This window comes from Meriones unguiculatus, chromosome X (assembly GCF_030254825.1).
Source record: "Meriones unguiculatus strain TT.TT164.6M chromosome X, Bangor_MerUng_6.1, whole genome shotgun sequence".
Taxonomy (NCBI): Eukaryota; Metazoa; Chordata; class Mammalia; order Rodentia; family Muridae; genus Meriones; species Meriones unguiculatus.
Window position 1 is genome coordinate 95,101,095 of NC_083369.1, and position 17,693 is coordinate 95,118,787.

Sequence of the window (17,693 nt, forward strand, 5' to 3'; positions counted from 1 at the left end):
GCCGCTTAGGGTCAGGTCCTGTCCTCGTGTCGGGACCCTCCAGCCCCCCGGCTGCAGACGCCTAGCGCTGGGACCCAGGAATCAAGTCTTTCCGTCCCACTCCCCCGCACCATTCCGGAAGAGGGGGGGGAAGGCCGGTGACGTCACCATCCGGGCACTGAGAGGCGGGGCCATAGTTCACAATGGAACAAAAACAAGCAGCCCTAGTCAAACTCGGCGACGCGGTTGCGGCTTGCGCGGTTAACCCTTTCCTGTCCTCACCCCCCACCAGTCCCCACAGTCCAGTCGCTTCGCCCGTGCCGCATGCCAGCTCTCCTGCGGCCTGTCTCTCTTCCCCCACCCCGCCCTCCTCTTCGGAGTGTGCTGGGGCCATCGTCAGCTCTCGGCCGGGCTCCCTAGCTGAAGGGTTGGAAGAGTCTCTGGCTCCCGCACGATCCCCTGCAGGGGCCGTCTAGAAGTCACGGTACGGGCGCTCCCCCCTCCCCCCCCCCGAACGATCTTTTTTGTCTTCCCTTCCCCCACCCAGCTCGCAGAGTTCCAAGGCGTCTGCCGCCTTGTCCAGCCCCCTGGCGGCTCCCATCGTCCTTCCTCCTGCTCCCCCACCAGGCCGAGGTGTACCGGGAGGAGAGAGGGGCCAGCCGGCCGACAAGGGGGCTGGACAAGGGAGGGGGCGGGACGAGGGGGGCGGTACTTCGAGGGGGCGGTCCCGCGGGGGGGCGGAGAAGCTCTAAGGCTTGGGCGGCGCTGGGACTAGTGGGAGTCTGCGCTGCCGCCGTCGTGGTTGCTGCCGCCGCTGCCACCACCACCGCCGCCGCCGCCACCACCACCGCCACCACCACCACCACCACCACCACCACCACCACCTCCACCACCGCCACCGCCGCCGCCGCCACCGCCACCACCACCGCTGGCCGTGCGGGTTTTCTTTCTTCTTTTTGTCTTTTTTGACTCGTTGGATCCGCCATATTGACGAGGCCGTGGGAGCTAGCCCGGGTCGCGGAAGCTAGCCTCCGCCGTTGGCGGAGCCGCAACCCCTGTGTAGCCGGGCCCGTCCCGGGGGCCGGCGCTCCTCTCTGCCCCGGCGAACCTTCCTCCTCCCCTTTGCCTGGCACCGGCTCCCCCCCTCCTGCCCCCCAGGGCCTCGCGGGAGCCGCCGGCCGCCGCGCCTCTCCCTTCACCGGGAGGCGGCTGCCTTGACCTCCTTCCCCGCCCCCCTCCAAGCCCCCGGCCCCGCTGCTTTTTTGGGGTTAGGTGACGGGGGGGAGTGTGCCGAGGAAGCCTCCGGTGAGCGAGCAGGCCCGGAGTGGGGGGCCCAGAGAGGCGGCGACTAGGGGAAGGTGAAACTGCCGCTGCAGGAGGAGGAGCAGGAGGAGGTGACGCAGGAGCAACGCACCGCCCGGAGCTGGAGTGAGCGCAGAAGAGCGCCCCAGCCCGAGGGGGAGAAGGGGGAAAAGAGGGCCGCCGCCGGCCGCGAGGGAGGAGGAGGCGGCCAGGGCCCGGAGCGGACCGCTTGTGCGGACGCCGAGCGCGCCCCGAGCCCCGGCGGCGCCCGCGGCCTCGGCCGATTTGTCTTTTTTTTTTTTCCTTTCAATTTTTCGCGTGTCGTCCCTCCTCAGTCAGCCCTCGGCTGGGGATGCTCCTAGGTTAGCAGCTTAGGCCTCTCATCTCGGCTGGACCCCCTTTTTTTTCTCTTCTTTTTTTTTTCTTTCTCTTCGCATCCCGCCCTCCTGCCTGCGTTGTACCGCTTCTTGGAAGACACCCGGGGTTGTGTTCGGTGAGTACTTGAGGCGGCTCGACGGGGTGGGGGGCGGGGAGGCGGGCGGGCGGGCGGGCGGGGGGCCGCGCTCGCCTCCACCGGGCCCGACAGCTGCCCGGAGGGGTGGGGAGGGCGGCGTGAGGGGTGTGCGGGGGTGATGGCGAGGGAGAGCGTGAGAGCGAAGAGAGGTGGCTCCCTCGGTGGGGGGGAGCGGCGGCGGCGTCGGCCCGTCGCCCCCCGGGGACTCGGCGGGGGCGCGCTAAGCTTCCGTTGTGCGCACCCGTCGCCGGCGTCCCGTGAGCGCGCGCGCGCGCGTGTGTGTGTCCGTGTGTCCGTCCGTGTGAGGGAGGGGGTCCGGCTGTGTGTGTGTGTCCGTGTGAGTGTGTGTGTGTCTGTGTTTTCGACTGGCAGGGAAAATGGCTGACGGCTCGGGCCCTCCCCTTCCTTCCCCTTCCCGTCCTGACTGGAGTGGAGAGGTGGAGGATGGAAGCTCCGGGCGGGCGCGGCGTGCCGCCCCGCCACCCCGCGCGTGAGGTCGCCTCAGAACGCGCGGCGGCGGCGGTGACGCGCGGGGCCCCCCACCCCTCGGCCGGGGTGGGGGCGGGCCGTTGGCTTCAAGGCGCCCCCACCAACGGCGCCGCCGCCGCCACCGCCACCGCCACCACCGCCGCGGAAGCCCTCGGCCTGTTCCAGTTGACACCGAACGCCATTACTGAGGTGGAGTGATTTGGAGCGGGAGGGCTAGGCCTCGGCGACGCCGGGGCCGGCGGGCCCGTCGGGTCCTCCCGCGATCACCCGCAGGCGCTCGGCGGCCCCGCGCCCCCGGGGAGGCCGAGCCGCCTAGCGGGCTCCCGCACCGCACCTCCTCCCTCGCCCCCCTCTGGTCCGCTCGCGGCCACGGGCCAGGAAGGAGGGTTTGCTGCCGAAACAGCTTCCAAGAGAGAGCAGACCTACCACCTTGCTATTTTTAACTGCTCCCGAAGAAGAGAGAGAGAGATTAAAAAAAAAAGGAAAATATTAGCATGTGCGAGTTTGTGACTTAACAAACCCTTCACATGCTTGTGATGGGAGGTCTCGGGCTCTGGTAAACGGCTCGTAGCTCATTCATTGTGAAATAGTTAAGTAGGTGGGGAGCGGGGGGGGTTCGTTAAACTTTGTGTTCCTTCAGCTACTGGCATGTTGATGTTGATTTTTCGATACAATGTGCTTTATTTAAGCACACTATTATTTGGAAGTTACGTAGTTACACCGTTAGTTGGATTTTTCACGGCTGCAGCTTGCAGTTGCGTGTAAGGACGGAATTGTGGGCTTAGGTTAGAAGAAGCATTCGTGGCAATTTAAAAAAAATTTAAAACCCACCACCAGCCTTCCTTATCTCCCTTTGTATAGTTTTTAGTTATACAAAGAAATATTTTGGGTGTGCTGATGTGGGAACTTCACAGCAGATATCTGTTAGAGCCTTTTAGCTCCCTTTATTATAAGGACTGGCTAGCCACGATTAGGTTGCAGATTTTTAGCCAGTACACTTGACCTTAAAAATAGAGACTACAAACTCTTGAGATGGTTCTAGGGTACTGAATCACCAGACTGCCATTTTGGCTTCAGCAAAATGTCTTTCAATTTCTTGGAAGATTTAGGTATTAAATATACAGAAATACCGACACTGTTTTTGCAGTGTTTAAGCTTACGTGCTTTGTCATACTTTATTAAACATTATTTTTAATAATAAATAATAAATAATAAAATAACGAGAAAATATTTTTATTAAACATTAATGTTTAATAAAAATATTTTCTCGTTATTTTATTATTTATTATTAAACTTTATTCCAGGTAGAGTGAAAGTCGGAAGTATTTGAAATTGATGTTCCAAAGGTGAAATAAAGTATGTTTCCCTTTCTGTCACTTAAAAAATCCAATTTTTAAACTACATGAATGTCTTCATGTTTTTCTAAACACCCCCTACTCCCATCACCCCCCCCCCCAATATACTCAATGTTCACATGCTGTTTCTTCCTTTTGTTTGCTGACCTTGGTAGAATTTTAAGAGAACATCTGGAGGGATTAAGGACTAGAGCAGAATGGTCAAGAATCTTAGTTTTTTGTTTTTTTTTTTTTCTTAAAGTAACTTTGAAAAGTACATTTTTATCCTAAAATTATGGAGCATTTCATGGGGATTCCTTTGTTTTCTATCAGTGCAATGCTTCATCCAGTAGGATTTGGTTCTTTTGTCTTCCAGGATCTTGAAATACATTTTCTGGTAATTTCTAGAAGAGCAGTTTAGTGGTACTTCTTTATAAGTTATTTTTCTTTGCCATGTTAATAATGCTACTTATGTTTGTCATGATCTGCCAGTCATTTATTGATTAGTTGGACACATGAAAACATTCTGTTAATTTTTTTCTATTTAATGGATCAATTTTTAAAGTTTCTATATTTCCAGGATCTTACTGCAGCCAGTCTCTTTGTTTAAAAGCAGGTGAGAGAAAATTATTTGAAATGTATATGGGTATTGGGCTGGAGAAATGGATCAGTGGTTGAGTACATACTGTTCTTGAAGAGAAATTGCAGAGAACCTAAGTTGAATTTCTAGCATACACATCAGGCAACTGGGATCTGACACCCTTCTGACCTAAACACACAAATATAATAATAATGATAAATGGATTAGCTTTGGCTTTGAGTCTCTAAGCTGGGGAAGTGAGATATTTTGTGGTTATTGAATTATTTTGATTTAATTTTTAAAGTACACAATACTTTATGATTAGTTTGCATGTTACCTTTTCCTGCTGGTAAATTTTCTGATTTTAAATGTTTCTCAAAATTTTAAATGTTTCTCAAATTGAGAAGCAAGCCTAGTTTCCAAAATTTTATTGTTTTGGATCTACATCTTTGAAAACCATCGTATTTGTTGCTAACTTTCTTGTATTTTTATATATTCTAACCTCTCCCTGTGTTTGAGTTTGAGTCAGGAATTTTTTAATTGACAAATTTAGGTTCAAGAGTATTATCTAACAGAACACAAAATGTGCAGGGCTGCAAATCCTCTTCTTTCTCTAAAATGAACTGCAAAAACAAAACAAACCTCTACTGCCACTGTTTTGGATTACTGAGACAGAACTCTGGTCTTTAGGCTTGTACTACTCCACAAGTACTTTTTTACTTTGCCTTTTGTTTTCTTTAAATACCCAGTTCCTGCTCCAAACTTTCCTTGTAATGTACAGAACAAGACTAAGACAAACATACCGTGGAAAAGTTCCACAAATTATTCTGACACACAATTGAGGCAGGGAAAGAACTGTTAGGTAAATCACCCAGAGTAAAATTGGAAGGTCTATAGTCTCCAGGTGCTTAGAAGGCTTGAGGCAGATCTGCTTCATAGGGACCCAGTATGAAGTACCAAACCATGAAACAACCAAAAGTCATTTGCTAACTATACATGTAAGGTACATATGTACCTAAGATGAAAGACATAGGACCTACGCTGTGTCTGAAAAATAAATTTTAATCACAGCCTTTTGGCAAAGATCAAATTTAAGTGTAAATTTAAGTAAATATCTCGTTTTTATAATAAAAAATCCATTCTCATACCTTTTCCCTAAAAACATACTATAGAAATCATCATCTTAGCCCCAGTAACGTGTCAGAAAATTTTCAGTTTTTTTAATATATAAAACACTCAGATTTAGATGATGTGGCAGTAAGAACCTGTAACCCCAGCACTTGGAAGGTGGAGGCAGAAGGATCAGGAGTTAAGTCATTTTGGCTATACAGCCAGTTTGTGTCCAGCTTAGGTTTGTGAGCTCCTGTCTCAAAACAAAAGTAATACAAAAGAACTTTAAAGAACACGTTTTTCTAAAATTCACTAAAGACATTTGAGGATTCTTGTGTCCCAGTAAGAATAATTATAAGGATAGAGATCTAACTTGGTAGTAGCATTCCACTACCCTAGCATGTATAAGGCCATAAGGAAACAGGACAAATAAACCCAGTGTCTGTTGTGGCTATTTCCATTCCATAATTCTCCATGGGCTGATTCCATGGTGAAGAGTACTTAATGCTTTTCCAGATGACCTGGATTCAGTTCCCCACTACCTACATGGAGATTCACAACCATCCATAACTCTAGTTTCAGGTAGTCCAATACTACCTTTTGACCACTGTGAAAACCAGGGATGCACATTATGAGCTTGCATGCATGCATACAGACATGCATACAAACATACAGGCAAAAAAGAAACACGTTAATCAAGTCTTTTAAAAATATCCTTGCTGTTTTGAATTTTCTCACAACTTCCAGGCATCACTTGATAGGATAGTCATTATTTGTGTGTGTGAGAGAGACAGAGACAGACAGAAAGAGATTATGAATGAGAATGAATCATTTGGTTAACCTGGAGCTTGCTTTGTTGACCAGCTGGCCTTGAATTCATTCACAGGCCTGTAATCCCAGCAGAGGCAGGCAGATCTCTGAGTTTGAGGCCTGTGTCTAAAAGCCAAAACAAAACAAAAAACCAGATCTGCCTCTTGGAGTGTTGGGATTAAAGACATGGGTCACCACAGCTGACTCCTTTTCTTTTACTTTCTCTTCCCTTCCCCTTTCCTTCTTCCCTCCCTCCCTCCCTTCCTTCCTTTTTTATGTGTGTGGGTGTAAAGTGTGCATATGGATTCAATACCCTTGGAGCCAAAGGAAGGCATTGGATCCCTTGGAAGTGGAATGAACCAAACTCTGCAAGAGCAGCAAGTACTCATAACTACTGAGCTCTCTCTCCAGCCCTGATAGTCCTTTTATGATGCATTCTGGAATGAATCTAGTCTTTTTGTTTTTTTTGAGACAGAGCACCCTGGAACGTGCTTTGTTAGGTCAGGCTTGCCTCAAACTTAAGATACTGACCTGCATCTGCTTCCTGAGTGCTGGGATTAAAGGGGTGTGCCACCACTGCCCTGCTGAACCTGCCCTTTTTAACCTAAGAAAATGGCCCCAGTGAGATGAAGAAACTTAACCAAGATAGCATATATATTAGGCTACCTTCTTCATGAAGTTATTTCCATAGTTCACAAGTATCAGTTTCTAAACCACTACTTTTACCATCGTTCATCAATTAATATATAATAAGGTGTCAGGCATTTTGTCCTTTACCTTTGGGTATTTGCAGAACACCTAGAACATGATTACCTAAATGGCAAAATTGGGTCTTACTTGATTTGTAGCACTAGGGATTGAAACCATTGCCTTGAACATGCTTTAGCAAGATAACTCTGCCACTAACCTGTATGTATCTCCAGTGCCACTCCTCCCTTTATTTACTCTTATTTTGAGACAGGGGCTCACAAAAGTTGTTCAGGCTTGTCTTGAACTAGTCCAAGCAAACCTTGAACTTCTTGCTTTATTTTTCAGAGTAGCTGGGATGGGATGGTAGGTGGTGGGTGGGAGAGTAAAGTTATCTGAAATAAAATGGCCTGACCTTTAATTGAGTAGAGGTCATAAAACAAAACAAACCTCAAGTGACACTATACTGTTACTTCAGTCACTGGAACAGGAAAAACATTTTAGTTTCTCACTTTTCTTTCTTTTGACTGATTGAAAAAGTGTCAGAGCTGATATTCTGAAAGTGGTTTTTAAAAAGTTTTGTATTAGCCGGGTAATGATGTTGCCAACCTTTAATCCTAGCACTCTAGGTAGAGGCAGGCCAATATCTGTTCCAGGCCAGCCAACGCTACACAAAGAAAGCCTGGCTGGAAAAAACAGAACAAAAGGTTGTATTTTTATTAATGGAGTTAACTAACTCTTGAACAAAACAAAAGGAAAACTTCAGCTGACCATGGTGTTGTAAGTTTTTAAATCCCAGCACTTGGGAGGCAGAGACAGAGACAGTGGACCGCTTGAATTAAAGGCCAGCTATTAGTCTACATAGCTACATACTAAGACTTTGTCTCAAAGGCAAACCAAAACTATATTTGCAATTACGTTTTTAAAAATTAAGTTTATTTTAGTGTATACAATGAGTTTTGTTATTTCTAAATGCTTATTGTGTACTTTGATCATTATACCTCATTCTTTCTTGCCTCCCTGTTTCCTTGCTCATTTCTTTTTTCAAATAGTTGACCTACTTTCATTTTTATTTTAAATTTATTTCATTTTCCGTGCACTGCTGTATAGCTACATGTATGTCAGTGTGAGGATGTTAGTTCTTGGAGTTACAGTTGTGAGCTGCCATGTTGGTGCTGGGAATTGACCCTGGGTCCTCTGGAAGAACAATCCGTGTCCTTAACTGCTGAGCCATTTCTCCAGCCCCTCTTTTTGTCATGTTTTATATTTTATAATTTAGCTTCTAGAGGTTAGTGTTTTTGTTGGCTGATTTTTTGAAAGTGCCTTAATCTTTAATTCATATCAAAGCATCATTCATTCTGTGGGCTAAGAGCTGTTGTCATTACTTACACAGCCCAAGAAACTGAGGCAATGACGTGAATGATTAGCCAGGATCACTAGGCCAGTAAAATGCTTATGAAAGAGTTGAAGGTACAGAGAAAGCCTTCAAGCTAGGCCTGTTTGAAGCCCTGCTCCCTCTACCAAATCCCACTTATGGCCAGGTTGGACCTCTTTCTTCAACCAACATCTCTGCTGGAAATAGTTGGACTAAACTCCCATATAGATGCATCGTTATTTTATGATGCCTTACACTTCTATTTTTTCTGTAACTTACTATTCATATGACCTTTGAACATGTTATGTTATCAAAGGAATTGTTTTTCTTGGTATGATTTTGAGCTGTTAGTCTCGGATACTAGATCTCAGCCTGTACATTTTAAATATGGAAAGGAAAGGTATGGAAAAAGGAGAATAGGAACACTCCTATACCTACCTGTCTTTGTGCCTCAGGTTTTGCTGAAAGATGGATTTTGAAAGTCAAGTTTTGGTGGTGATCACAGGTCTCACCTAATTATGAGCTTCTTAAGTCTAGTCTGTTCATTACTTTTTAAAGATTTATTTATTTATTATGTATACAGAGTTCTGTCTGCATGTAGACCTGCATGAGAGAAGAGGACACCAAATCTCATTATGGATGGTCGTGAACCACCATGTGGTTGCTGGGAATTGAACTCGGGACCTTTGGAAGAGCAATCAGTGCTCTTAACTCCTGAGCCATCTCTCCAGCCCCCATTACTAACTTTTGACAGCCGAGAACATGACAGTTCATGTTCAGACCCATATTCTAACCTTAGCAGAGTGGCTTGTTTCTGAGCTCAATTGTGCAAAAAGGATTTGGTTGCTTTCCTTGGTAACAACACAGATAAAAGGAAAGATTAGCCAATCCTTTTCTGTAAGAGGCCAGATAATAGTGTATAATATAGTGTTTTGCTTAATTGGAGTTTCAGTGTTCTCAAATTGGTGGCAAGTGTTTCTGTATTAAGTCCATTCATAAACTTGTAGACTGAACAAAACAAAAAAAAAAAAAAAAAAAAAAAAACAAACCAAGAGGTTGGCATTTAGTCACCCTAGTTTTCCTGTCCTGAATTAAAGAGAAGTGGTTCCCAAACCTGGAGGGCTTGTCAGTTTTTTTTCAGCTCACTCCCAAAATTCAGTTCATTGAGTCTTCAGTGGAGGTCTCCAGTGTGCTTCCAAAAAGTTCCTAGGTAGAAAATTACCTACCCCTAGAGAATTACCTACCCCTAGAGAATTATATCTAGCATATCCTACTTCATCAGTGTTTCACAGTCTAATGCTATCTTGAATATTTTGCTTTCTGTGTATTTAAAATTCAATTATGTAGTAAATGACAGTTGTACTGGCTTGTACTGTCTATATATTAGGTACTGTTCCAAGTAATAGGAATACAATGTTTAAAGAAATAACCAGAATTGTCACATCCTATATTAAAATTAGTCTCCATAAATACTTTGCTAGAATCTCTGAGACAACACAGTTTTCAAAGTAGGCCAGTGGTGTAAGCTAAATTGGAAAAGAGTGTATTATCAAATACAGTGAAACTTCATTTGGTATACATTTTCAGGACATCAAAGCTCTTTTAAGACAGTTAAGGTGTAATTTAATATTTGATTGAAAGCTTTCAGGGGTGTTACACTTTGTATATATAATTATAAAGTTAATGTAGTCTGGAAGTACAGGCATCTGCCATCGTCCATGCCAGAGTCATTATCTCTCTACTCCACTTTTTTAGATACTTTTGTTTAAAACTTGTCTTAAAGTTGACTCCAATAGGATTTTACAACTTTATTTCCCACTTTTTAATGCCCTTATTTCCCATATGTTCTCTTTCCAGTACTATTTAAGGAGATTTTCCACTTTTTTGTAGTAATAGACCAGTTTTTTTTTTTTTTTGAGACTTAGGCCGAAACTCACTGTGTAACTTAATATGACCTTAGGCCTCTTACCTCCTCCTCAATGCTAGGATTATAGATGTGTATTTTCATGCAGGGTTTATGCAGTGCTGTTTATCAAACCCAGGGCTTTATTTACTAAAACTGAGCTGGTAATCCACCAGCTGAGCTGTATTTTTAGCTCATGGCTTCTGTTTTGACAGGTGAAGGTAATTGGGAATTTTACAATTTCCTGCATTCTGAGAGTGGGGAAACACTGTTCTTTAGCTTTGAGAGATTTTGATTCTTTGAAAAAGGATAAGGAAGTACACTTGAGGAAGGTGTGTTGTTTTTTTTCGTTGTTCACTTTTTGAGACAGACTCTTAATGTAACTGACCTCAAACTCCTGACACTCCTGCCTCAGCTTCCCAAGTGTTGCACTACTGCCATGTCGGTCTGTTTTCATTTTTTATCTTTTTAGCCAGTAACTCACACCTACTCTCTGTTGGCCTTCACTTCCCTGTGATCTTCCTGCTTCAGCCTCAAAAGTGCTGGGATTATAGTCATGAGCTACCAGACCTGACTGGGAAAGTGGTTGTGGTTGTGCAGCTGAATAAAGACCAAAGACTCTGCCCATGAATTTCTTTCCACTGAGAGCTTCCTCTTTCCTACTATGTATTGAAGTTAATTAGTCATGTAAATGTAATCTGGGGGTTGTTTGAATGTTGTATTTCTTCCTGATCTCCCCAATTCCTGTGCCAATTCCATGAGAATACAGTCATTTTGATATGTCTGCTTTTGCAAGGTTCTTTCTCATTCTCCCAGCTAATTAATGGTCAGTATCTGGTATGGTATCCCAGCCTTTAATAACCCCTCCCTGCCTCTCCACCCCTTCCTATGTGTATTAGATGTTGTACCAGATTAATAGGAATGTCTTTCTTCCCACCTACCATCCCCTCAATAAACCTAAAGGCTTAGATTATAGTTGTAAATGCTAAATGGTGAGCAAGTATGTGATCTTAGGGAAATTGTAAAAAAAATAATAATAAAAATCAAGAAACTCTGATTACTGCCTTACTGTGATGATTGACTTAAATTCATTCATTTAATGCCATTATAGGTGTAGGGAGACAGAAGAATGATTTTTTAACATCTACCTTCAAGACTTTAGGCTATTGGGCCAGTTACTTAAGAGCAATATTTGGTGCAAGGAGTTGGGGTGTAGCTAAAGTGATAGTGTATATGGTATTTACTAAACATGAGGCTCTTGAGATAAATTCTTAACACCAAAAAGACAACCATAAAAAGTGTAAAAAATGTAGTGGTAGGAGAGATTGCTCATTTTGTGTGTTTTTGAATGAGGCTTGTATATCAAAAGATGTCATTTTGATGGCTCCCTGAATTAGAGAAGGGACCTTCCAGAGGTATTTTTTTTTAACCTTGATGTTAATTGACCAAACACTATTTGGTCAGCCAATTCCTTGTGTCATGCTGTACTACTTACTTATAATTTATGACCTCTAACCATAAAATTCTAGTAGTACCCTGCTCCATATTGGTGATGACTAAATAATGGCTTCAGAAGTTGGAAAATGCACACCAAATGCAAAATTGAGAACCATTACTTGAAATGGTGCAATGGCAGAATGAGTGGTTTAGAGGAAAAACTAGTAGAGAGTAGAAGGAACACAGGGGTGTGTGAGTTGGGAGAAGTTAAGGGAGATGAGACTTGGAATGATAGTTTAAGGCTGCTACAATATGTTACATATACAATATGTTATATATGTTTGTTCATATGTTAGGGCATTTAAGTTTGGGTTTTAAAATAAAGGGCCTTTAAGAGAAAGACAGTATCTAGGTTTTCTTTTGAGGGCCTGGAGCGATAGACCAGTCATTAAGAGCATGAAGACCTCAGTTGAAAAAAACCCTAGAACCCACATAAAGCCATGCACAGCATGTACCTGTTAATTTCAGCAATGAGGAAATGGAGATAGCTGGATCCTTAGGGTTCACTGGCCAGCCCAGCCCTTTCTGTTGGGATAGTTTCAGGCAGATGAGAAATCCTGTCTCAGAAATAAGGTGGGTAATATCTAATGAACTACACTCAAGATTGTCCTCTGGCCTACATATGCACTCACCTAAAGGCACAAACAAATTGTGAGCATAGTATGTTGGAGATATTGAAATAGAGCTGTAGCAGAGAATTGAGGTAGTTTTATAATAGTTTCCTTAAGTAATAAAGATTATGAGAATGAAATAAAAAGAATGGATCTACAGGGTTAACCCCATCTTTGTCTCTGAATGTGGAGGTTAGGGCAAAACTCTATTACTTATAACTTGTCCCAGCTCTAATTCCCTCCCACTAGGAGCTGCTGTCTGCTGAGATATGTTGAAAGGTCACAGAACAGAATCTGGGTTATAGAAGGACTACTCCTGCAATGTGTGCCTTAACATTAAAGGGTGGATTATCTAAGTATGTTTATCACACACACATAAGAGGGCCAGAAAGCATTAACTAGTAGGGCTCTCCTTGTTTTGTGTAGGTGTTAATCTTGCCACTTTAAAATAATTGAGTCTGTAAAAATAGGTGAATAATCTATTTAAGGTAGCTGCAGTTTTATTGCTTCCTATTTTGTAGGGTTTATTTGTTTTCTCAGGCAGCCCTTTTCATTTTTAGTGAGAATGAGGATAGTATAAGAGTATTGGAACTAGTCAGGAGTGTTTTACAGTTTCAACTATCCAAATCATTTCATGTCCCTTTTGGCTCTTTTGACTATCTGCAAAGCCAAGGTACTGTACAGAGATTGTTTTTGTTTTTAAGTTCTTAAATTTTAGCTGTACCCCAGAGATCACGGAGAAGTGGAGTTTGGAGTAATTTTCAAGTCAAAACAGAAAAGGTAAAGACAGAAGTTTAATTGACAAAGTGCTTAGCACTATACCTAGATCAAATCTAGAGAGCTTTACATCAGTCAGAATCTTAGTTGGTCAGTAGCTTGTGTGAATTTTGGAAGCATAGATTTGGTAGTATAGGGGTATAATTTTCTTGTCAGAACAGTGTAAACCTTGATTGAATAATTATTACAGTTTTGTGGTACTAGGATTAAACTAGTAAGTAGTTCACACGGTCTAGGTAAGCCTCCTATTACTGAACTATGTCACTAGCCTAAAACTTGAAGTTTTCTTTCATTTGAAGTCTAGCTTAAGCTTCCAAAATATTAATGCAGTTCAAAATTGGTAACCCGCCAGGAAAAAAATAATATCTAAGAGGAAATTATTTTTCTGAGTAGAAGATGAGACTGTGCACAGGTAAATGCGGTAGATACAGTCATTTTTGTCCAACATGATTTCATAGCAAATGATAACTTACTTTCATTATTTTAAGAGAACTAGCCAAACATGCTTACTGGTAAAGTATTTCTTTTTCTTTCTTTTTTTTTTTTAAAAGATTTATTTATTATGTATACAATGTTCTGCCTGCATGTACACCTGAATGTCAGAAGAGGACACCAATTTTCATTATAGATGGTTGTGAGCCACCAAGTGGTTGCTGGGAGTTGAACTCAGGACCTTTGGAAGAACAAATAGTGCTCTTAACCCCTGAGCCATCTCTCCAGCCCCTCTTTTTGGTTTTTTGAGACAGTTTCTCTGTGTGTAGCCCTGGCAGTTGTAGAACTTGCTCTGTGGACCAGGTTGTTCTTGAACTTGCAGAGATCCACCTGCCTCTGCCTGCCTCCCAGGATGTGCACTACCAGCCATGCAGTGATAGTGCATGTGCTTGGGAGGCAGAGGAAGAAGGATTTCTGAGGTCGAGGCCAGCTTGGTCTACAAAGTGATTCCGGGACAGCCAGGGCTACGCACTGAGAAAACTTGTCTTGAAAAACCAAAAAGAAAAAAAAATGTACACTGCCACAGCCCAGCTTATATTTCTTAGCCTAAGAATTTTCAAAGATGTGTTGGGTGTCTGATCACCAGGAACTCCTGTTCCAGAGAATCAATCACCCTCTGGCCTCCATAGGCACCATATAAATAATAAGTGGAAGCATATAAATAATAAAAATTAATTTAAAAAACTCATTCCCTATCTGTGTAAACTGGAAAAAAGACTTTCCCAAAATAAGAATTATCAAGAACACCAGTGGTTAATAATTTTTGCATCTCTGAAAGATAGCTAAGTTTAATTTATGGCAAGTAATTTCTTAAGAAAATATCGAGGAAAAGTGTGATCTCTAGGAGCAAAAGGATCTCATAAAAGCCAGGGAACCTCCAGACCATGCTTAAAGAACTAATAACTTGACTAGACTATTGTGGCCAAGAAAGTTAGATATTTAGAATGGCTTATCTACTATAAAATTTTACTTTAACAGCTAAAGTTATCTATATAGTCACCAATCAGGTTATAATACAGAACTTGGTGGTTTTTTGAGGTAGGGTTTCCCCGTGTAACAGCGCCTTGGCTATCCTGGACTTGGCTTTGTAGACCAGGCTGGCCTCAAATTTAAAGATAACCGCCTGCCTCTGATCTGCCTACCGAGTTCTGGGATTAAAGGTGTGTACCACCATACTTGGCTTTGATACAGAACATTTTTAAATAGAAGTTCTCTCCAAAACGTATTTTGACCTGTTTTTTCTATTAGTTTTTTTGCATACAAATATCAATGCATCATTCCATTTATCCATTCCTCTGTTGATGGACAGTGATTTTTAGCAGTACATGTGTTGACGCAGAGCATGGCATGATGGTACACTCTTGTAATCCTAGCACTAGGGAGGCAGAGGCAGCCAGTAGTACACAGAGAAATCCTGTCTATCAAAACAACACGTGTGTGCGCACAAAATCTAAATGCCCTCATAGAGTAAATATATTCATAAAGTATACACCATTACAATGGAATATTAGCAATAGCAAGTGAGGTACTATATATGCGTTAAAATTGTCATGACCTTTGAAATGAAAGAAACCAGTTGCAAAAGAAAAAGTAGATCAAGGGAGGGTAGGGAATGGGGAGTGATGAGACTATCTTTCTGTTTTTCTGGTCCTAGAAATGGAATCTAGGGCCTCTTCATACAATTGGCTGCAGAGCTACATTATGCCCTTAGCTTTGGTATGGCCTCTGTTGGGGTGTTGAAAATATTCTATGTTTCTATATATAATTAATACAGAAAGATCCATTTAATTGTACAGTTCAGACAAGTGATTTGTGTTAAGACTTTTTAAATGCATTGGAGATAATCTCATTAATGAGAAGCAATTTGAAATTGTTTAGTTTCCTTTGTACATCCTTTACTTTTCTATAGTCTACTTCTGGAAGATTCAGGCAAAAAAACACGTGCATAAGATTATTGATCTAACTGCCTTGATTACAAACTGTTTATTAAATGAAGTTTTCATTTCATTCCTTTTTTAAAGTGTTTTGACAGCCTGATGTGGGTGGGGGCACACCTTTAATTCTAGGCAGAGGCAGGAGGATCCCTTGAGTTCCAGGACAACTAGGGCTACACAGAGAAACCTTCTAGAAAAACAAAGTGTTTTGACCAAGATAAATACATTCTGGTAACTGAAAACTTTGAGTTCATCTTAAACTCTCATTTTAAGAGTAGGGTGAGGGCTGGGAGAGATGGCTCAGAGGTTAAGAGCACTGGCTGTTCTTCCAAAGGTCAATTCCCAGTAACCACAGGGTGGCTCACAACCTTCTGGCATGCAGGCAGGAAAATTGTCTAAATATATAAGATACATTACAGAAGGTTTTTCTGCTTGATAGTGATTTATGTCTTAATTTATGTCTTATGTCTTAATTTTGAATGTTGGCTGATGTATTTTGAGGACTGAAGTTATTGTGCTCTTGTACACTTTGCAACGGTTTAATAAAGTTTTAAGTTAATCTTTCTGTTGAAAAGAGATCTAGAACTGTATATACAATAAATCTGGTGTTTGTAGTTTTGAGAAAGATGATGAAGGTATATAATGGTGAATAATTAGCTTTATGTTTCAGGAGGCAGAACTGTAACTAATAAACCAGTGACAAGGGGAAATAGCGTTTTGACTGTAAAGGGGGAAAAAACCTTTCTGTTAGCAGCAAGGAGCATTGCAATGTTAAAATGTTCAAGGGGGAGAATAGATGTAGTTCATTTTGGCTGGTTATTTCTAAATTTTAAATGTTCTTTGAGCCACCCCTCCTTCATTCCCCTAAAGAGTTCTGGCTTTCTGGTGTCTTTTTTTATAAAACAAAAACGTTTACCTTTTTAAAAATTAGTCTGTTTTCATCCATTGATTTCTGGAATAATGAGAATGTCAGGCAGACATAACACATGAATGGTATGTTGGTGACAAGGGCAAATGATATCATAGCATACGAATGTACAGGGTGGTGTAGAAGTAGGAAAGCTGTCTTCCACATGTCATATGGTTGTTTTATACCCATGCAAGGCTCAGGAACTCAAACCTAGCAGTTCACGTTAACATTAAGAGGTTTGTTTTGGTTTTATATAGCTACAAATGAAAGTCTAATCCTAATTTTGTTTCTGTATGTATTTAAGTAACATTTACCTGTTTGTCATTTTTCCTCCAGACAAGATTTCTCTGTGTAGCCCTGACTTGGAACTTGCTTTGTAGACCTGGCTGGCCTTGAATTCAGCAATCTACCTCTGCCTCTTGAGAGTTGTAATTAAAGGGGTATGTCACCATGTCTGGATCCCCTAAGTAACATTTATAATAGGAAGTAATTAAAAGATTCTCTTAATGTAGAACCAGAAATAGCAAATTGGAGCTAGCTTAACATTGATACAAATCCAGCAGGTGTAATTAAATGAACTGGAACCACAATTGCATACTTGTTACTAAGTCATTTCTCTATTAAATGGGAAAGATACATTTCTACCTCAAAGGGTGGTTCATTTGTATTTTCTTTCACTCAATAGATAATTAGTAAGTTATGTAGCACTGCTGATGTCATCTTGTTACTGGTTTCTTTAAATTTTGTTTGGAGCCGGAACAATATGACACTACATTGCAAAGGGCAACTTTTTCTTTTTTTTTTTTTTAACTGAAATTGGGTTTTCACAAGGACATTGTAACTCAACTATAGTAGTTTTTGGTTAATGCAATATAATAATAACAGCTACATTATGTAACATTGTGGCAATGTATATTAAAAGCAGAAAATCTTGATGCATATAATTTGGAGAATTTTACCCTGGGCCAGTTTAGCGATCATATATTTTCATTCAATTTTAAGTTTTATTTATTCTTTTTACATTCGGGTCATAGTTGCCTCCCTCCTCTCCTTCTGGTCTTACTCTCCCTCCTTGGTTTTTGTATCCTCCCAACCACTACTCCTCAGAGAAGATGAGCCTCCTCTTTCTCACCCACCCCAGCATATCAAGTCATATCAGGATTGAGTACATCCTCTTCCCTGTGGTCTGGTGTGGTGGCCCTGCCAGGGGAAAATGATGAAAAAGCAGGCAACAGTGTCTGTGTTAGACTCAGCCCCATTCCCCTTACTAGGGTTCCTATATGAGGATTGAGCTGCCCATTGGTTACATCTGTGTAAGGGGCCTAGATCCAATCCATGCATGGTCCTTGGCTGGTGCTTCAGTCTCTACAGGCCCCCTTGGGCCCTGGT

The 17,693-nt window shown here is 42.3% G+C and overlaps 1 protein-coding gene across 5 annotated transcripts in view; it reads left to right on the forward strand.

The window, feature by feature from the left end:
• Positions 1 to 302: 302 nt before the first annotated feature.
• Positions 303 to 17,693, forward strand: part of Usp9x (ubiquitin specific peptidase 9 X-linked) — a 108,775-nt gene continuing 91,384 nt past the window's right edge. For 2 of the 5 annotated variants that reach the window (XM_060374300.1, XM_060374302.1), the window contains exon 1: positions 875 to 1,774. The gene's annotated coding sequence lies outside the window, so the exon portion shown is untranslated. Of the gene's footprint in view, positions 464 to 874; positions 1,775 to 17,693 lie in introns of those variants that run through there. The other 3 variants (XM_060374303.1, XM_060374304.1, XM_060374301.1) reach the window with 2 other exon arrangements.